Genomic DNA, 21,094 nt, shown 5'->3' with positions numbered 1-21,094 from the left:
GAGAGGTTAGTGTATAGAATAAAACTAATATCCCATTATTGGGACTTAAATCCCAGCTATGGAAAGAATACTGTGAGAGAGATTCGTACATTGAAGGACAACAAAACAGACTATGGCACCTTTCTCCTGTTGCATGTTGTTAGATTCTAGAATTTTAAGTTGTCACTAGTCCCTTCCAAAGGAGCTGTTCCCGTTATCACACCCAAGACTAAACTGAAGGTGCTGGTGCTGCTAAAATTCTGCTCTTAGCAAGGACTGCCTCATGCAGCACATCCAAATTCATATTCAACTAATCTTTATTGAGTATTCACTGTGTGCCAGGTGCAGAGTTCTTTTTATTGCCTCCTGTTATTTCATTCAGAGGGACAGACCTAGAGGGTGGGGCCTTTTCCTTTCCCCTGGAAAGAGTGAGGATTAAGATGTCTTTCAGGATTTCTGGTATCTTTGCTAGTGCTGATCAAGTCACTCCTATGCTTAAGATTCTTTTAGTGGTTCCCTTACAGAATAAAATTCAGTCTTTGCATGACAGACAAGACCTTTTGTGGTCTACTTGTTCAGTCTCATTTCCCGCCACTCCTCCTCTCTTGTCCCAGCAAAGCTGAACTGCTTATAGTTCTGGGAAAATTTTATACTTCTTTGTGACTCTTTGTCTTTATACATGCTATTCCCACTAATGTCCTCCCTTTTACAACTTATACCTTCTCTGTAAAAGGCCTTCCCCTGGCTTCTCACTGCATTTTGTGTACATCCTTATTGAAAGTAATTATTTCATCATCATATTTATATCTGTGTCACTCATCAGCCAGAGCTACCTGAGGGCAGAGATGTCATCGTTTTATTTTTTGGTATCCCCAGAACCTAGTTCAATTGCTAAACATGCAATAGATGCTGAGTACATTTTTAAGTTAAATTTACTGAGGTAACATTGGCTAATAACATGATATAAATTGTAGCTGTACAACATTATAGTTCTATATCTGTATACTCTATTGTGTGCTCACCATCAAAAGTCTAGTTTCCTTCCATTACCATTTATTCAACCCCTTTTACCTAATTCACCCTTCCCCATACCCCTTACATTTTTCAATGAACAAATGAGTCTTCTTGAAAAGAGCTATTCCCTGTGGCCCTTACTTTGGATTGTGTGGGAAGTGTGTAGGTTCAAACCTGGAAAGTGAACTCTTACCCACAGGATAGAGACCCTAACTCCACAGTTTAGGAACAGGAAACACAAACGAATGCTTCCTCAGTGCTTACTATATGCTAGGCCCTATGACAGGACTTTGCATGAATTATCTCAATCCATACCCAACCCTGAAAATTAGATATTTATTTTTAAAATAATGTTTAAATTTTTCCTGATTATATAGGTGAGATGTGCTCATTGTAGAAAATGCAGAAAAAGAATAAAGAAGGAAATAAAAATAACCTATGAGTCTACTATCTAGCACAGTCCACTGTCAAATTTTTTGTTGCATTAATTCCTGTCATTCGACTTAGAATATGAATACGTATTTTTACAACATGAGATTGTATTATGAATACTACTTTATAACCTGACTTTTATTCCTACTTAACATTATAATCTGTTTTACCAGGTCGTTAAATATTCATTTAAACCTGATTTCTGATATCCCACTGTATATATGTGTCCTCAGTTACTTGGTCATTTCTTCTGCAGTTGGATGCTTATGTTATCTCTACTTTTTTATGTAATAAATAATGTGATGTGAGGGAAACGGGGGTTCTGGAAATGTTTTATATTTTGATGTGGGTGCTAGTTAAAACAACAACCAAAAAAACCATCGTAGTGAACATCTTTGCACAATAGAGACTTGATATTTAAAAGGAACACCACTGAGGCCTTTAAGAATTCCAAATTTACAAGTATGGAAATGGTTTATGAGCCAGGTCCTTCCTCAGTCACATTTCTGTAGTGAATCTTGTTTGTGGACACCATGACACAAGTTAGCCATCTTAATTTTTTTTTTCTATGAAAGAGACCAAGTTTTTATCTTTCCTCATGCTTCTCTATATGGGCTGCCAAGGAACAAGGAGGCCAGCTGAGAATGAGGTCCTTGGTGGGTGGCTGCTCTTGCTTACTCGGTGATTTCTCATACACATGCACCAGGCTCCCAGAGCTCCATTTAAGTTTGTACTTCACAATTAAAAATTACTAAATACCACGGACTTTCCACAGTTGCTCACAATAGTTAGGCCCACAGGTAGGTGATATAAATCTGTTCACATCTCTGATGACTTCCAGAGGCTAGATTTCTTAAAGTCCAGTTAGGAATTAATAATTCCAAGTTACTTCCTAGAAAGATTATAGCAAGGAAGGCGACTAGTTCATTTTGCTAAGGAAAATTAGGAATTCATGGAGATTCAACTTCTTTCTAAGTCTAGATTTAAATTTAGAATTACCAGGCTCCAGAGGCTAAGTTCCCAAAAGTGGAAGAAAGATGGTAAGCTCCATTCCCCCTACTTTAAAGGGCTGGGGTTTTGCAAAACACTTCGATTTGTAAAGCAGTGATTCTTAAACTTTAGTGTGCATCAGAATCACTTGGAAGACCTATTAAAAGACAAGATAGATAGATAAGCTCTACCTACAGGGTTTCTGATACAGTGGGTGAGTGGGGGCCACCTTCAGAACCACTATTTTAGAGCATTATTCTGTCTCAGTTCCTTCTCTTTCTGTGGAATGTGACAGCGTCTGATGTTGGGGGATTGGTGGGCTAACAAATTAATTACTGTACGTGGTTCTCAAAATGTGGTTCGTTAACTGGGAATTTGTTAAAAATGCAAGTTCTTGGGCTAGAATGCAGCAATTTATATTTTAACAAACAGATTCTGATGCTCTGTAACTTTTGAGAATCATTTTTCTACAAAGGTGGCAAAAGTTAGTTGGCAAGCATTTATTGATGTCTGGGAATCTGGTGAAACACCCCTTTATAGTTTTCCTATCAATAAAGGAAGTGTTAGTTAGCACAAGGGGATAACAGTTGTATGAACTATAAACTTGAAGGAATGGCACTGGTTTTAGATCTAGGTTCAAATTCTGATTCTGTTACATTTTAGCAAAGGATTTCATCTCTGAAGTCTCAATTTCCCTAAGAATGGTTGTGATGATTTAAATAAAATGGTAGTGGCCCTTGTTTATGGAGCATTAGCAAATGTGCCAGTCACTATGCTAAACACTTTGCTTAATTATCTTTATTTAATCTTTAGAGGAACTTAAAAATTATGAACTCAAATAATTTAATAGTCTTAGGACTATTCAAATGATCTATTTTATATTGGGTATGCTGTGATACTTTCTACTTTCCAAGGAATTTATCCAATTCATCTAAGTTGTGAAATTTAAGTGTATAAATTGTTAATAATATTCCCTTATTATTTTTTTGATATCTGCAGGCTGGGTGTCTTCTCTTTCTTTTTCTTTGTTAGACTTTCTTGAGGTTTGTCAGTTTTATTGATCTTTTCAAAGAACGAGTGTTTTGTTTCATGGATTTTCTCTACCATCTTTCTATTTTCAATTTCATTGATTCCTGCACTTTATTATTTCCTTTCTTCTGCTTGCTTTGGGTTTATTTGGCTCCTCTTTACCTAATTTCTGGAGGATGGAAGCTTAGGTAATTGATTTGAGACTTCCTGTTTTCTAATGTAAGCATTCAGTGCTATTAGTTTCCCTCTTAGTACTGATTTAACTGTGTCTCACAATTTTTGATATGCTTTCCTTTTCATGTAGTTCATTGTAAAGTAAATTTTAATTTCCTTAGAGGCTTCATATTTGACCTATGAATTATATAGAAGTGTGTTTAGTTTCCAAGTGTTTGTAGATTTTCTTGTTTTCATTGATTTATGGTTTGGTTCCATAGTGGTCAGAGAATATACATTGTATGCTTTCGATTCCTTTAAATTTTTTGAGGTTTGTTTTATGGCCCAGGATATGGTCTGTCTTAATAAATGTTCCATGGTCACTCAGAAAGAATGTATACCCTGCTGTTGGGTGGAATTTTCTATAAATATTGATTTACCCCCGTTGGTTGATAGTGTTGCTGATGTCTTTTCTGTCCTTGCTGATTTTATATCTAGTTGTTCAGTTGGTTGTTGACGAAGTGTTGAAATGTCCAGCTATAATTGTTGATTTGTCTATTTTTCCTTTCGGTTCTGTCATTTGTTGTTTTACATTTTGCAGCTTTGTTGTTTGACCCATATGCATTTAGGATTGCTACGTCTTGGTGGACTGATCCTGTTATTATTATATAATATCCTTCTCTGTCTTTGGTAATTTTCTTTGCGTGAAAATCTACTTTATATAAAATCGATATAATCATTAATATAGTCAGTCACTCCTGCTTTCTTTTGAATAAAGGTTGTACGGCATATCTTTTTCTGTCTCTTTACTTTCAATTTACATCATTATGTATGAAGTGAGTTTCTTACAGACAGCATATAGTTTGGTATTATTTTTATTCACTCTGCCCATCTCTTTTAATTGGTATATTTAGGCCTTTTATACAACCCGTAATTATTGATATGTTGGATATAAATAAAATAAGTCTGTCATTTTATTTTTTGTTTTCTTTCTCTTTTGCCTTCCTGTGTGTTACTTATACCTTTTCTAAAATTCCATTTTGTCATATCTACAGTAATCCCCCTTTATCTGCGGTTTTGCTTTCCACGGTTTCAGTTACCCATGGTCAACCGAGGTCTGAAAATATTAAATGGAAGATTCCAGAAAGAAACAATTCATTAGTTTTAAATTGCACATCGTTATGACTAGCGTGATGAAATCTCACTCTGCTCTACTCCATCCCTCCTGAGATGTGAATCATCCCTTTGTCCATGCTGAACGTACTACCTGCCAGTTAGTCACTTACTGCCATCTAGATTATAAGATAGGCTGTCACGGTATTGCAGGGCTTATGTTCAAGTAACCCTTATTTCACTTGATAATAGCCACAAAGCACAAGAGTAGTAATGCTGGCAATTCAGATATGCCAAAGAGAAGCCATAAAGTGCTTCTTTTAAGCAAAAAAGGTTGAAGTTTTCAACTTGATAAGGAAAGAAAAAAAATTGTATGCTGAGGTTGCTAATATCTATGGTACAAATGAATCTTCTATTTGTGAAATTGTGAAGAAGGAGAAAGAAAATCATGCTAGTTTTGCTGTCACACCTCAGACTGCAAAAGTTATGGCCACAGTGTGTGCTAAGTGCTTGGTTAAGATGGAAATGGCATTAATTCTGTGGGTGGAAGACGTGAACAGAAAACATGTTTCAACTGATGGCAATGTGTTGTGCCAGAAAGCATTGAATGATACAGTGATTTTAGTAAGGGGTGCCCTGAAACAAGTGATGCTAAGCCATTTACTGCAAGTAGGGGATGGTTGCACAGATTCAAGAATAGGTTTAGACTGAAAAATATAACACTTACTGGACAGGCTGTATTTGCCAATGGAGAAACTGTGGCCACATTTCCAGAGGAGTTGGAGTTGATCGAGATTTGGCACTATTCATGGTTTCAGGCATCCACTAGGGATCTTGGAACATGTTCTCACAGATACGGGAGGACTACTGTACACTTGTCCCTCGATTTACATGGATTATCTGTTCCATGCATCTTTTTTTTACAGGGAAGAAAACCACGTAAAAAGAGTCAACCAGTATGAAAAAAATTCTAAAGAAAAAGGCCAATATAAGTCATAAAAATATTTATTTCATATATTTTCACAAAGAAATGTTAATAAAAATTTAGAAAAATCAAAATAAATTTTATTTGCTGTCTGTGTCTGTGCTATAATCTAAAGCAACCAACCTCTTTTTAATTGGTACAAAGTCACTATCTACATTGGTCGAAATATTTGGAAGTACTACTTCAGTTTTAATATTTATGTTTATGTTTTTAGATAATCTTTTTCCAACCCCATCTTTTCCTAAGTTTTCATAAATTCTTCAATATTCGCTGCAACATTTTTTTAAGGCTCGTTGGATGTTTGAATCAATATCTAGAATTGCTGTTTCCAGTTTTGTGGCCAATTGAAGAGCTTTGTAAATATTTTCCGCAGTGAATGAAACTGGTTCAAGGTCACTGCCATATTCATCAGCAGGATAGGCTTCAGATAGTACATGAATTAATTCTTTATTAGTTAATTGATGATCAGCCAGTAATTCATTAATATCTACATCCAAATTGTCAGAGCCTTCTTTTTGAAATTTATTTAATAAATTAATAATGTCAGTTTAAACCCTCTTCAATTGTTAGAACTATATTCCCTGGTACACACTTTTCTGGCCAAATTGTTTTACAGCAAACAAAGTTGACAGCTTTATATCACTCAAAGCTAAAGCAATATTCTTGATACAACTTAAAATAGTGTGTAATCCAGGCTTCTGTAATTGTGATTTACTATCTTCAAGTTTATTAAAAATATCATTAAAATATCAAACAAAAAGACCCTTCAGGAATTATACTAAATTCCTTTTAGTATAATTAATCTTAAAGGTGGAAATAATGCCTTGATCTGAAAGTTGGATCAAGGAAGTTGTATTCGGTGGAAAATATACAACTTTTGTATTTGAATGTTCTAAATTGTGTGGATGACCAGGTACATTATTTAAAAGTATTTTAAAAGGAAGACATTTTTCCTTCATATAATTTTCAGCTTCTGCAGCAAAATATTTGTAAAACCAATCCCCCTCCCCCCAAAAAAGTAGTTACCCATGTTTTTTATTTGCTATCCAATTAACAGGAAGATCATTAATTGTGTGTTACTGAGTATTAGTTCTTTGTATGTTGCTGAGTTAAGCTATTATTTTTTAAGAAAGAGTAATCTCCAGTAATGGAAATTAAAAAGAACTGTGTAAAATGAGACCACATAAATGGACACCGTGTATAAAAAGTCTGTGTAAATGGGAGGAATATTTACCATGTATAAAAACTCACATAAAAAAAATACTGCGTAAATCGAGGGATGGATAAATAGTGTTTTTGAGTGTATCTTTTGTATAGCTTTTTGGATACTAAAAGCTTAATTTTTTACTTATTCTAGGTTGTTAACATAATACAGGCATATCTTGGAAATATTGCAGATTTGGTTCTAGAACACCACAATAAAGCAAGTATCATAATAAAGTGAGTCATAATATTTTTGCTGATGGAGGGCCTTGCTTTAATTTTGTAAAAAATATAACATCTGTGAAGGGCGGTACAGCGAAGTGGAATAAAATGAGGTATACCTGTACATACATAACTTAGCACAATCTACTGGTATTGACATTTTACCAGTTTGAGTGAAGAGTGCTTACTTCCCTTTTAATTCCTTTATGTTCCTCTGTTTATAATTATCTTAAATATTTCCTCTATATACATTGAGAACCACATGAGACAGTTATAACATTTTTGCTTCAACTGTCAAGCATGATTTAGAAAACTCAAGAGGAGAAGGAAAGTATATTGTATTTACCTGTTTTTAATCTTTCCCTGTTCTCTCTTTTACCATTTTCTTTCAGTTTAGAGAGCTTCCTTTAGCCATTCTTCTAGAATAAGTCTGCTAGCAATGCATACTCTTAGTTTTTCTTCATATGAGAATGTATTGATGTCCCTTGAATTCCTGAAGGATCTTTTTGTTTGATGTCAAATTCCAGTTTCTAGTTCGTTTCTTTCAGCACCGAAAACTTTTGTGCTACTTTTGGTTTCTGTGTTTTCTGATGAGAGTCTTCTGTCATTTGAATTGGTGTTCTTCTTTAGGTAATGTGTCATTTCTTTCTCACTGTCTTCAAGATATATCATTTGTCTTTTCTGTTCAAGAGTTTGTGCTGTTTTTCGGTGTAGATTTCTTTGAGTTTGTTTTTTGTTTCAATCTGATTGTTGAAGCTCTGTTAATTTTTTTAAAATCTATTCTCTTTTTTTCTTTCAAATTTGAGATCTAATTAACATACAGCACTGTAAGTTTAAGGTGTACAATATAATGATTTGACTTACACATACTGTGGAATAATTACGACAATAAGTTTAGTTAATTTAACATCCATCATCACATATAGATACAAAAAAAATTATTCTTGTGATGAAAACTTTTGGGATTTACTCTCAGCAGCTTTCAAATATACTGTACAGCAGTGTTAACTATAGTCATCATGTTGTACAGTACATTCCCAGCACTTTTTGTAACTGGAAATTTGTACCTTTCATCGCCTTTATCCTGTTCCCCCATCCCACCTCCACTAACCACAAATCTGATCATTTTTGCTGTGAATTTGAGGTGGGCATGTGTTTTTTAAGATTCCACATGTAAGTGAAATCATACAGTATTTGTCTTTCTGTCTGACTTATTTCACTGAGTATAATGCCCTTGAGGTTCATCCAGGTTGTCACAAATGGCAGGATTTTCTCCTTTTTTATGGCAGAATAGTTGTGTGTGTGTGTGTGTGTACACGCGTGCGCACGCATACACACACGCATGTTTGTGTTGGTACCACATTTTCTTTATCCATTCGTTTTTTAATGGAAGGGTCGTTTCTGTGACCTTAGTTGTAAATAATGCTACAATGAACACAGACATACAGGTATCTCTTTGACATAGTGATTTCGTTTCCTTCAGGTATATACCCAGAAGTGGAATCGCTGATTCATATGGTGGTTTTTAATCTTTTGAGGAACCTCATACGGTTTTCAATAGTGGCTGCACCAATTTACAATCCCACCAACAGTGTGCAGAGTTCCTTTTTCTCCAGGTCCTCACCAATACTTATGTCTTGTCTTTTTGATGATAGCCATTCTAAAAAATGTGAAGTAGTATCTTATTTTGGTTTTGCTTTGCATTTCCCTGATGATTAGTGACATTGAGAACCTTTTCATATATCTGTTGACTATTTGTATGTTTTGGTAAAAATGTCTATTCATTTCCTCTGCTCAGTATTTAAATTGGATTGTTTGTTTTGCTATTGAGTTGTATGAGCTTTATATATTTTGAATTTTAACCCCTTATCCAATGTATGATTTTCAGATATATTCTTCCATTCCATAGCTTGCCTTTTCATTTTGTTGATTTTTTTTCTGCTGTGTAGCTTTTTAGTTTGATGCAGTCAAACTAAATTTTTGATTTATTCTTTATTTTATTTATTTCTGATTTTGTTCTTTGTGCTTTAAGTTGCCATAGTTCAAAAATCATTGCCAAGACACATGTTGAGGAACTTTTTCCTATGTTTTTTTCTAGGAGTTTCATGGTTTCAAGTCTTATATTTAAGTCTTTAATGCATTTTGAGTTAGTTTTTATGAATGGTGTTAAGTTAGGGATCTAGTTTCATTCTTTTACGTGTGAATATCCAATTTTTCCAGCCTTGTTTATTGAGAGATTGTATTTTCTCCATTGAATATTTTGGCTGCCTTGTCAAATATTAGTTAACCATGTATGCATGGGTTTACTTTTGGGCATCTTGATACTGTTCTCTTGGTTTGTGTGTCTGTTTTTATGCCAGTACCATACTGTTTTGGGTACAATAGTTTGAAATCAGAACGTGTAATGCTTTGCACTTTGTTCTTTCTTAGAATTGCATTGTTATTCCAGGTCTTTTCTGGTTACATAAAAATTTTAAGATTGTTTTTTTCTACTTCCGTAAAAATTGCTACTGAAATATTGACAAGGATTGCATTGAATCTGTGGATGGCTTTGAGTAGTATGGACATTTTAACAATATTATTTCTTCCAATCCATGAACACAAGGTATTTTTCTATTTCTTTGTTTCTTCTTCAACTTATTTCATTGGTGTCTTTTAGTTCAGTGTAGAGATCTTTTACTTCCTTGGTTAAACTGATTCTTAACTTTTTTATACTTTTTGGTAATATTGTAAATGGGATCACTTTTTTTTTTCAGATAATTTGTTGTTAATGCATAGAAATGCTACTGAGTTTTTGTATGGTAATTTTAATATTAAATTTATGGAGGTGACATTAGTTAATAACATTATATAAATTTGAAGTGTATAATTCTATAATCCATCATCTGTATATTGCATTTTGTTCTCACCACCCAAAGTTTAGTCTCCTTTTGTCACCATATATTTCATCCCCTTTACCCTCTTCAGCCTCCCCCTATCTCCCTTCCCCTCTGGTAACCACCATACTGTTGTCTGTGTCTATGAGTTTATTTTCTTTGTTGATTTGTTGCTTTCTGTTTTATATCTCACATATGAGTGAAATCCTGTGGTTCTTGTCCTTTTCCACCTAACTATTTTGTTAGCATGATACCCAAAATATCCATACATGTCACAAATGGCAGTACTTCATCTTTTCTCATGGCTGAGTAGTATTCCATTGTGTATATGTACCACATCTTATTTATCCAGTCATCTATCGAAGGACACTTAGGTTGTTTCCATGTCTTGGCTACCATTTATCATGCTGCAGTGAACAAGGGGGTACATATATCTTTATGAATAAATATTTTCAAATTTGGGGGGTAGATGCCAAGAAGAGGGACTGCTGGGTCATATGGTAGCTCTATTCTTAGTTTTTTGAGGAACCTCCATATCATTTTCCATAGTGGCTGTACCAATTTACATTCCCACCATCGGTGTACGAGAGTAGCTTTTTCTCTACATCTTCTCCAACACATGTTATTTCTTGTTTTATGACAATAGCCATTCTTACAGGTGTGACGTGGTATCTCACTGTGGTTTTAATTTGAATTTCCTGTATAGCTAGTAAATTTGAACACCGTTTATTGAATAGACTGTCTTTACCTCCATTGTGTATTCTTGCCTCCTTTGTCATAGATTAATTGACCATACAGATGTGGATTTATTTCTGGGCTGTCTATTTTATTTCACTAATCAATGTGTCTATTTTTATGCCTATACCATGCTGTTTTGATTGCCGTAGCCTTGTAGTATAGTTTAATATCAGGTAGCGTGATACTTCTGACTTTGTTCTTCTTTTTCAAGATTGCCATGGCTATTGGGGGTCTTTTGTGGCTCCATATAAATTTTAGGATTGTTTGTTCTAGTTCTGTGAAAAACAGCATTGGTATATTCATAGGGATTGCATAGAATCTGTTGACTGCTTTGGGTAGTATGGACATTTTAATGATGTTAATTTTCCTTACACATGAGCACCATATATGCTTATACTTATTTGTGTCTTCATTTTCCATCTTCAGTGTCTTATAATTTTCTGAGTACAGGCGTTTTACCACCTTGGTTAAATTTATTCCTAGATATTTTATTTATTTTTGATGCAATTATAAATATAATTATTTTTTTAGTAATTTAAATTTTTTCCAATTACAATTGATATACAATATTATATTAGTTTCAGGTGTACAACATGGTGATTAGACATTTACATAACTTACAAGTGATCACCCTGATAGATCTAGTGCCCATGGGACACCATACATACTAGTTATAGTATTATTTACCATATTCCTTATGCTATACTGTACATCCCCATGGCTATTTTGTTACTGCCATTTGTAGTTCTTAATCCCTTCCTCTTTTTCATCCATCTCTCCAACCCTCCTCTCATCTGGCAACCATCAAAATGTTCTCTGTATCCGTTTGTTTTGTTTTGTTTATTGTATTCTTTAGATTCCACATATAAGTGAAATCATATGGCATTTGTCTTCCTCTATCTGACTTATTTCACTCAGTACAGTACCCTCTAATTCCATCCATGTTGTTGCAAATGGCAAGATTTTATTCTTTTTCATGTCTGAGTAACATTCTATTGTACGTATGTACCTCCTCTTCTTTATCCATTCATCCACTGATGGACACCCAGGTTGCATCCATATCTTGGCTATAGTAAATCACACTGCAGTGAAGATATGGATGCAACATGTCCCTTCGAAGTTGTGTTTTGGGTTTCTTCAGATAAATACCCAGAAGTGGGATAACTGAATCCTTCTTTGTCTCTTGTTATATCCTTTGATTTAAAGTCTATTTTGTCTGTATAAATATTGCTATTCCAGATTTTTCTTTTGTTTCCATTTTCACGAAATATCTTTTTCTACTCCTTTATATTTAGTCTATATATGTCTTTCATTCTGAAGTGATTCTCTTGTAGACAGCATATGTAAAGATCTTGTTTTCTTATCCATTCAGCCACCCTGTCTTTTGAATGGAGCATTCAATTATTTACATTTAAAGTACTTGTCAATAGATATGTAGTTATTGCCTTTTTATTATACATATTTTTGATATTTTATCTTTTTTCTCTTCTTCTTAAAGAAGTCCCTCTAACATTTCTTGTAATACTGGTTTAATGGTGATGAACCTCTTTAACTTTTTCTGTTCTGGGAAGCTCTTTCTTATCTTTTGATTCTAAAAGATAACTTTGCTGAGTAGAGTAATCTTGGTTGTAAGTCCTTGTGTTAATCACTCTGAATATTTCATGCCAGTCCCTTCTGGCCTGCAAAATTTGTGTTGAAAAATCAGCCGACAGTCTCATGGGAGCTTCCCTGTAGGTAACTAACTGCTTTTCTTGTGCTACTTTTAAGATTCTCTCTTTGTCTTTAACCTTTGGCATTTTAATGATGATGAGTCTTGGTGTGAGCCTGTTAGAGTTCCTCTCGTTTGGAACTCTGCACTTTCTGGGCTTGTATGTCTATTTCTTTTACCAAGTAAGGGAAGTTTTTTTGTCATTATTTTTTGAAACAGGTTTTCAGTTCCTTGCTCTCTCTCTTCTCCTTCTGGTACCCCTATGATGCCAATGTTGGTATGCTTGGTATTGTCCCAGAGGACCTTTGGTCAGACTGATGGAAACTCAGATATGGCGCCTGCCTGTGTCTGCACGTAGGAGTGGGGGATGACTCAACAAAAAGAGACAATAAATTTTATCAGTACTTCTGTCTGAGAGAAAGCTGCCCCTTTAGCCGTCACTCTGAAGCCAGACAATTTAGTTTCTCCTTCTATGTCCCTGGCACCTTTCAAGATGCTACCCCAGCACTGGAACTCAGAGCTAGTGAGTCTGTCAGTGAGTGAGTCCAGATATAGGACCTTTAAGAGGAATGTCTGGGACTCTCGCAGCCCAACATCTCACTCAGCCACAATTTCCATTGGTCTCTCAGCCAGAACTTATGGAGACTTTTTTTTCAAGCACCGGAACCCTGGGCTAGATACCATGTTTGGGGTCACGACCCCTTGCTCCTCTGGGGGGGACCACTGCAGCCGAGATATTCATCCTGATTCACAGCCGTCACATTCCATTGTGGGACTAGCCTAGTCTGTGTCTATGCCTCTCCTACCATTCTCAAGGTGACCTCTTCTGTTTCTCCCCAGTTGTAGGTTTTCTGTTCAGCTAGACTTCAGGTGACTCCCAATAATGGTTGTTCTTTAGTTTAATTGTAATTATGATGTGGTTGTGAAAGGAGGCAAGCACAATGTTTACCTATTCTGCCATCTTGACCAGAGGCCTTTGGAATTGTTTTCCTAATTTATCTTTCTGATAGTTCATTATTAGTGTATAAAAATGCACCAATTTCTGAATATTAATTTTGTATCCCGCTACTTTACTGAATTCGTTGATGAGCTCTAACAGTTTTTCGATAGACTCTTTTAGGTTCTTTCTATAGAGTATCATGTCATCTGCGAATAATTACAGCTTTACTTATTCCTTGCCAATTTGGATGCCTTTTATTTCTTTTTCTTGTCTGATTGATGTGGCTAGGACTTGCAACACAATGTTTATGAAAATGGTAAAAGTGGATATCCTTCTCTTGTTCCCAATCTTAAGGAAAATACTTTTAGCTTTTCCCCATGGAATATAATGTTAACTGTAGGTTTGTCATGTATGGCCTTTATCATGTTGTGGTATGTTCCCTCTACTCCCACTGTACTGAGAGTTTCAATCATAAATGGATTCTGGATTTTGTGAAACACTTTTTCTTCATTTATTGATATGATGATATGATTTTTATCTTAAAATTTGTTAATTGGTTTGTGGATATCGAACCAACCTTACATCCCAGGCATAATCATGGTGTCTGATCTTTTTAATTCATTCCTGAATTCAGTTTGTTAATATTTTGTTGAGGATTTTTAAATCTATGTTTATTAGGAATATTGGCCCATAATTTTCTTTTTTTGTAATGTCTTTGTCTGGCTTTGGAATCAGGGTAATAGTGGCCTCATAAAGGCTTGGGAGCCTTCCCTCCTCTTGAATTTTTTGGAATAGTTTGAGAAGAATAAGTGTTAATTCTCCTTGGAATGTTTAGTGAAATTCACCTGTGAAGCCATCTGGTACAGGACTTATATTCGTTGGGAGTTTTTTGATCATGATTTGATGTCATTAGTAGTAATTGGTCAGTTCAGAGTTTGTTTCTTCTTGACTTGATCTTGGAAGATTGCATGTTTCTACGACTGTATCCATTTCTTCCAGATTGTCTAATGTGTTGGCATATAACTGTTAGTAGTACTTTTTTATAATCCTTTGTATTTTTGTGTGTCAGTTGTCACTGCTTCTCTATCATTTCTGATTTTATTTGATGGCTATCAATTAAAATTGAAGATAAGATAAAGAGTTTCCCAGACAGGAAGAAGCTAAAGGAATTCATCACCACAAAGCCAGTATTACAAAAAAAGTGATAAAGATACTTTTTAAGAAGAAGAAAAGGAAGAAGAAAGAGGAGGAGGAGGAGGAGGAGGAAGAGGAGGAGAAGAAGGGGTAATCAAACATAAATATGAACAATAAATTGAAAATAAGTTCTTTACCTGTTTTAGCTCACTTAATCAGAACAATGCTGTGAGGTAGGATGCTATTAAAAGTCTCATTGTATGGATGCACAAACTGAGGCACAATGAGGTTAAGTAAATTGCTTAAGTTCACACAGCTATTAAGTGGCGGAGGTAAGATTCAAACCCAGATCATTTGGCTCCCAAGTCTGTACTTTTAAGCTCTGTGCTATAGTGCTTCTGAATACTGTACAGAATGCCCTGATTTGTTGTGGAGGTTAAATGTGATAATGTATAACTTATAGCTCAGTTTTCTTTTATGCAGGCTTCAAATTTACTCATTCGTTCATCATCCCTTTACCTTGCATTATTTCCTCTATAGCACTTAATGAAACTCTTCTGGCACCACATGTCTGTCTTCCCCTCTAGAATGTCCACTCCATGAGGACTGTGGCACTAAGTCAATACTTATTGAATTTATGCACTCACCTACTTAACAGATATTGATTATCTACCACATAACAGGCTCTATGATACACATTGGGGATAATTCATCTTAATCTTGAGACCTGGTACTGTAATAATTATCTTCTGCACTAAGGAAGTAAAATAGGATTTAGGACCCTTGATAATTGAACCCAGGTGATAATTGTTGAGACAATGCCGCCAGAAGCCTGATTTTCATCCATCTGCCTTCCTGATATGAGTTATCTAGCCCAATGCATGTTTGTTAAATTGAGTTGAATAATAAATAAACCAAGACTAGAAAATGGATTAGGCAAGGACTTCTGATGAATAAGATAGATGCTATCTGCCAAATGTTGTAGAGGCAGATAGAAAGTACACGAGCAGTTGAATGTCCACATAGTGAGTGCCGAAATAGGGATAGTGTGTGTGGTGGGGTGCCACAGCTGCAGGGAAGAGGAAAAACAGGAATGTTCTAGGCACATGGAACCATGTGCAATGAGACCTAGAGACCAGAAAGAGTATGGCACTGAGATTCCGGCTGGCTTTTTAGAGCAGGGCTGACTTCCTAGGCGTTTGACCACCATAGTCACACAGCCTCATATGTGGAAGTGGGCCCCATGCTTGAGGTTTAATGTTCTATGATTATTGTCTTAAAATTCTTAATAATTTTACCTTTGAATTTGCATTTTGTATGTGAAGTACAGTGGGACAATGGCGTGTGTCCTGCAGACTTAGAACTTTAGCTCATGTGAAGTCCCGCATCCCTGAACAGGTTCTTGGTGGGCTGCCTGGGGCGCTGGGCTTGGGTGCAGGTGCAAGAGAATCAGGTCAGGTATATGCACCCTGCATACTGAATCACAAAGCATGGCCCCTGGGTGCCAGTGAGGGCCTACACTCTCCCCTTACCCAAGGGAGATGACAGTAAATAGCAAATAAAATGCCACATTGAGAAAGGAAAAAGCTTGCCCCGCTCCATTTTGTGAAGAAGGGGCCCCTGATATTCATTTGCACCAGGCCCCACAAATTATGTAGCTGATGAGGGGCAGGAGGTGAGGCTAGAGAGGCAAGGCCATGGTAAGTTTCTACTTTACCTTATGAAAAATAGGAAGCCTGTGACGGATTTTGAGCAAGGATTGACAGGCTCAAATTTATATTTTAAAATGATCACTTTGGCTGTAGTGAGGAGAGTCAGTTTGGTGAGGAGAGAGTAGAGGCCAGAAGCCCAGTTAAGAGGGCAGGGCAATAATCCCAGTTAGAGATAGTAGTGGCCTGGATTAGAGCAGGGACAATAAGCATTGGCTGCAGGTTTCTGGTTTAAACACCTGGTAGGCTTATGCTCCCAGTTGCTAAGAGAGGAAGCAAGGAAGCAGATCTAGGGTGCAAGCAGGGGGAGAAATTTAATTTGGACATGTTAAATTTGAAGTATGTAAGTGGGCTATCCAGTAGAGATACCTAGGAGGCATTTTGAAGAAGGGATCTGAAATTCAGCAAAGAGTTCTGGCTTGCAGTTAGGTGCATAGAGGACATGTGGAGCCCTGGAAGGGAAAGTGAGGAGAGAAGAGTGTCCAGGCAGGAGGGCTTAAGAAACTTCAACATTTAAGGAGTGGGCAGGAGAAAAAGAATGCACTGGGATATAGAGCAGCAAGAGACATAATTAAGATCACATCGCATCATGTCCTTGCTCATAACCCTCATGTGGATTTCACCCAATTCTTAACTTCACTCAGGAAAAGCCAAAGTCCTTTATGGTGGCCTACTGGCCCCTACTACAGGACTCATTACTTTTCTGACTTATGCTTGTCCCCTTGCTCTCTCTATTGCAGAACACTGTTCTCTTTGTTCCTTTTAATAAAGTAGGCACACTCTTGCCACAGGGCTTTTGTACTTGCTGTTCTCTCTAATTGGGATATTTTTCGCTCATAGCTGTAGGGCTTGCTCCCTATTCCCTTCAGGTCTTTATTCAAAAGTCGCTTTGTCAGTGAGTTATTCCCTGGCTTTCCTACCTAAAATGTCAATACCACTGCCATGCCCCTCACCCCCACCCCCACTGTGTGTGTGTGTGTGTGTGTGTGTGTGTGTGTGTGCGCGTGCGTGTTGATTTATACACATGCATGTATATTCTTCATGCTTTATTTTTTCTACTTAGCTCTTCTCATTATCTAACATATAATATATTTCACTGATTACATTGATTTATCTTGTTTCATGTTTGCTTCCCCCACTAGAATGTCAACTCCATGAGGGCAGGGCTTTTTGTGTGCTTTGTTCTTTCTTTGTTTCTCCTGTACCTAGACCAGGGCCTGGCAGATGTTCACTATGTGTTAGCTGAGGGAATGGATACCCAGAAAATTGGGCATTCTGTAAATCAAAAGTAGAGAGCTTGTCAAATGGAGAGAGCACAGGGTTAGCACTGTGGTAATCCTGCTAAGAAAGAGCTCAAGTGAGATAAAAAAGAGAAGTACTTATTGCATATATCAATAGGGAGGTCAGGACATTGGTGAGATCTGTTTTAAAGGAGGTGGGGACTAAAATGGGACTGTAGCAAGTGGATGAAAAAGTGTACACAGCACTCTAAAATATTCCTTTTTTATAAAAAATTCTTTTTTTATAGGGTTGGCTTTGATAATACATCTCTGGATACTACCCAGGGGCTAGGAGTAGGAGGGAGACTTCACTGTATAGACTTCTGTACCTTTTGAGTTTTGCACCATGTATAACTACTATTCATTAAAAGTCATTATGAAGCTGCATAGGTTTAACTTAAAAAGATATTTAGCTCTGAAGTAGCAGACAGGAGGGAGGGAGGGGTCTTGACTTCGTTATCTGTAAAGAGCCAGTGAGTTTGTTTAAATGCTGTTGTGAAGGAGAAGGTAGGGAGAGAGTTGAAGATAATGCAGAAAGAAAGAATAATTGATTGAGAAGGTGAGGGGAAAAAAAGGATGCGACCTATGTGGAAAAGCCAACTTAGAAAGAAGGAAGGATAGTTCTTTTGTTGTAAAAGTAGGAAAGGATGTGTGCAGAAGGACGTAGATTCTGTGTAGCAAGTTGAGATAGTTTCCATCTGATTACTTCGTTTTATCCTAAGGAATAGGAGGCAGGGTCATTTATTTGCATGTGGGTGACAGTTGTTCCAGCAGCATTTGCCAAAAAGACTGTCTTTGCTCCATTATATTACCTTTGCTCCTCTGTCAAAAATCAGGTGACTATATTTATTTGGGTCTATTTCTAGGCTCTCAGTTTTCTTCCATTGATCTGTTTGTTTCTTCTTCTAACGCCATGCTTTCGTGATTATTGTAGCTGTATAGTAAGTCTTGAAGTCAGGTAGCATCAGTCTTCCAACTTTGTTCTCCTTCAATATTGTATTGGCTTCTGTGACTCAGATATTTTGGACAATGAATTTATTGTAGCATCAACCCAGTGGATGATTTTTCTTCAGCCATGTTCAGTGGTCCATTGTTATGTAGTTGGATTGAGCCAGGGTTGGGATTTGCATGTGGAGGTAATGAAAAGGCAGTGGGGCAAATGAGTTGAGGATATCTGTAATACAATGGTTGAAGTGAGGAATGCTGGAATTCAAGATAGGGAAGAAGGATAGAGTTAAGAATAGGTGAATAGGTCAAAAGTAGGATCACAGGATTCTGAGGACAACAGGTATAATGAATGATAGCTGGATGGATATACTGGTGGTCAGAAAGTTTGATGTATGAATTTCACATTTCTTATGTAGAGCAACTGCAAGTGTTGACCAGGTCTGGGGGTTGGTAGCTGAAATGGGTATGGAGGCAGCAGTCTCTGAAGATTAGAAGATCAAAGAGCTAAAAGGCCACGATGTCAGGCTTCTACATTGATAGAAATGTCACATGGGATGTTGGCAGAAGTTGGCTGGAGAGGAATTGGTGAGTAGGTTTTTAAATGAGTGAAGGGTGTATGTTGGGGAGATAAGGAGCAGATAGTGAAGAGGAGTAGGAAGCAGTATGGCTGGATAACAGGAAACTCAGAGAAGGAGGAGATTTTATATAAGGGTAAAGGAGAGATGATCTCAAAGTCTCACTGAAGAATGAGGAGGATGTCTACCCCTAGCCCAGCCCTGAGTTGTAATGGTCTAGGAGAATGTACAGCTTCTACCTGACAGGGCTTTAGCACAGAGCTTTTTAGATTTTTTTCAATTCCAATCCACTCCTTTTGAAAAATAAAAAATGAATTACTAGAAAAATGGTATGAACAAAAAAGCTCTACAAAAAAACAAGCTTCAATTTTGTATTATTTCTTTCAACGGACATAAAATTACTCAGCCAAATTGCCATTAAAGTTTTTGGTTGCTTACTCTTTCTGTACTATCTCAACTACCACATGGACCATACTTTGAGTGGCACTGGCATAGAGAAAATGGTTTTCTCATAAGAGAAGCTGTGTTCAGTTAAGCCAGGAAGGTGAGGAAGGGAATGTGAATATAGAGAGATTTGTTTACCAAGGAATTGGGTTGCTGGGGGTACAACAAAAAAGTTGATAAAGTTGATGAGCAGTGGATGTTGGGGGTAGAGAAAGCACATAGCCATGTAGGATGAAAGTTCTGGAGAAAGATTACCAGAGGGGTTCCTTTTTGAGCAGTGCCCAGAGGTAGCAGGGGTATGAGTCAGAAAGCATGTAGTCCAGGGAAGTGAGTTAATGCTACAAGATCTGGGGAACGTATTTAAAGATGGTTGAGGCAGGTAAATTAAAGGGTGAGGTCTAGACTGGGTGAAAAACTATTATTAGCTATTACTTACTATTTACTGTGTACCAGACTCCATACTCACTGTGCTAGGGACTTTATATACATTATCTGAGCCTTTAAAAAAATCCTACCAAGTTGATGATGATATCCCCAGTTTATTGATATGCAGCGTATTTACAGGCATTAGGATTAGCAGTCTGGAAAGTGATGGGATCTTGATCCCAGGAAGTCAGTTTATGAGCATGATCTTGGCTGAATCAGTTGTAGCTACGCCCTATTTTTATTCTCCCTGCTGTGTATGGCTAACCAAAAGATTGGAGGAGTTTGATCTTAGTCAGAAGTTATTTGGAGGGTTGCTGATGATTTCTTTGGTGAGGAAAGGTTTAATTTTGTGAGATTTCCACCTCCTATACATGCAAACTCAAATTTTCAAAATTAAAAAAATATTTTTAGACATTACAATATGAAATAAGTAAATGTTCATTGTAGAAAATATAATAAGAGAAAAATGAGCACCTGTAATCTTTCACTCAGAACCAATGTTGACTATAAAATCTTTTAGTCCTTTTCATTTAATAAAAATAGCTCAATAAAGTTTAAAAGTTTTGATTCAATGTTGAAATAATATTTTGGACATATTGGTCAAATAAAATATTAAAATTAATTTCACCTGTTCCTTTTTACCTTTTATTTATTTATTTTTAGGCGAGGCAACCCTTGGTTGACCTCACAGATTGCAAGGACCTTGTCAGCTTACAATCCCTTATTTTTTATTTTTTACGCCTATAGCACCTGGTCTTCCTAAGTGGTCTCCAATCCAAGTACTAACCAGGCCCAACCTTGCTTAGCTTCCAAGATCAGACAGGATCGGGCTTGTTCAGGGTGGCATGACCATACACCCTTTTTACCTTTTGAATGTAGCTACTAGAACATTTAAAATTGCCTGTTTGGCTCACATTATATTTCTATTGGACAACACCGCTCTACAGTTTCTTTCAGCTTTAACCATTTTGAGTCACAATCAAATTTTACTGTCTGCACATTTTTAGCTCTGTCATTATTGTTTTAGATTAGTGTGGTCTAATAGAACTTTTCACATGGATGAAAATGTTTAATAATCTGCCCAGTATGGTAACCCCTAGCCACATATGGCTACTGAACACTTGAAATATAGGTAGTGTGATAGAGGAACTGCATTTAGATTTTACTGAATTTGAATTAATCGACATGTAAATAGC

At 36.5% G+C, this 21,094-nt stretch overlaps 1 protein-coding gene and 1 pseudogene across 5 annotated transcripts in view; one reads left to right on the top strand and one right to left on the bottom strand.

The window, feature by feature from the left end:
- The window catches only part of PHF8 (PHD finger protein 8), a 92,553-nt gene that overhangs the window by 2,515 nt on the left and 68,944 nt on the right, over positions 1 to 21,094 (top strand). The window lies entirely within an intron of this gene.
- Positions 20,637 to 20,755, bottom strand: LOC118608460 (annotated as a pseudogene).

The sequence above is a fragment of the Rousettus aegyptiacus genome, unplaced genomic scaffold, assembly GCF_014176215.1.
Source record: "Rousettus aegyptiacus isolate mRouAeg1 unplaced genomic scaffold, mRouAeg1.p scaffold_m13_p_9, whole genome shotgun sequence".
NCBI classification, from domain to species: Eukaryota; Metazoa; Chordata; class Mammalia; order Chiroptera; family Pteropodidae; genus Rousettus; species Rousettus aegyptiacus.
This window is presented reverse-complemented; position numbering and strand designations above follow the sequence as displayed.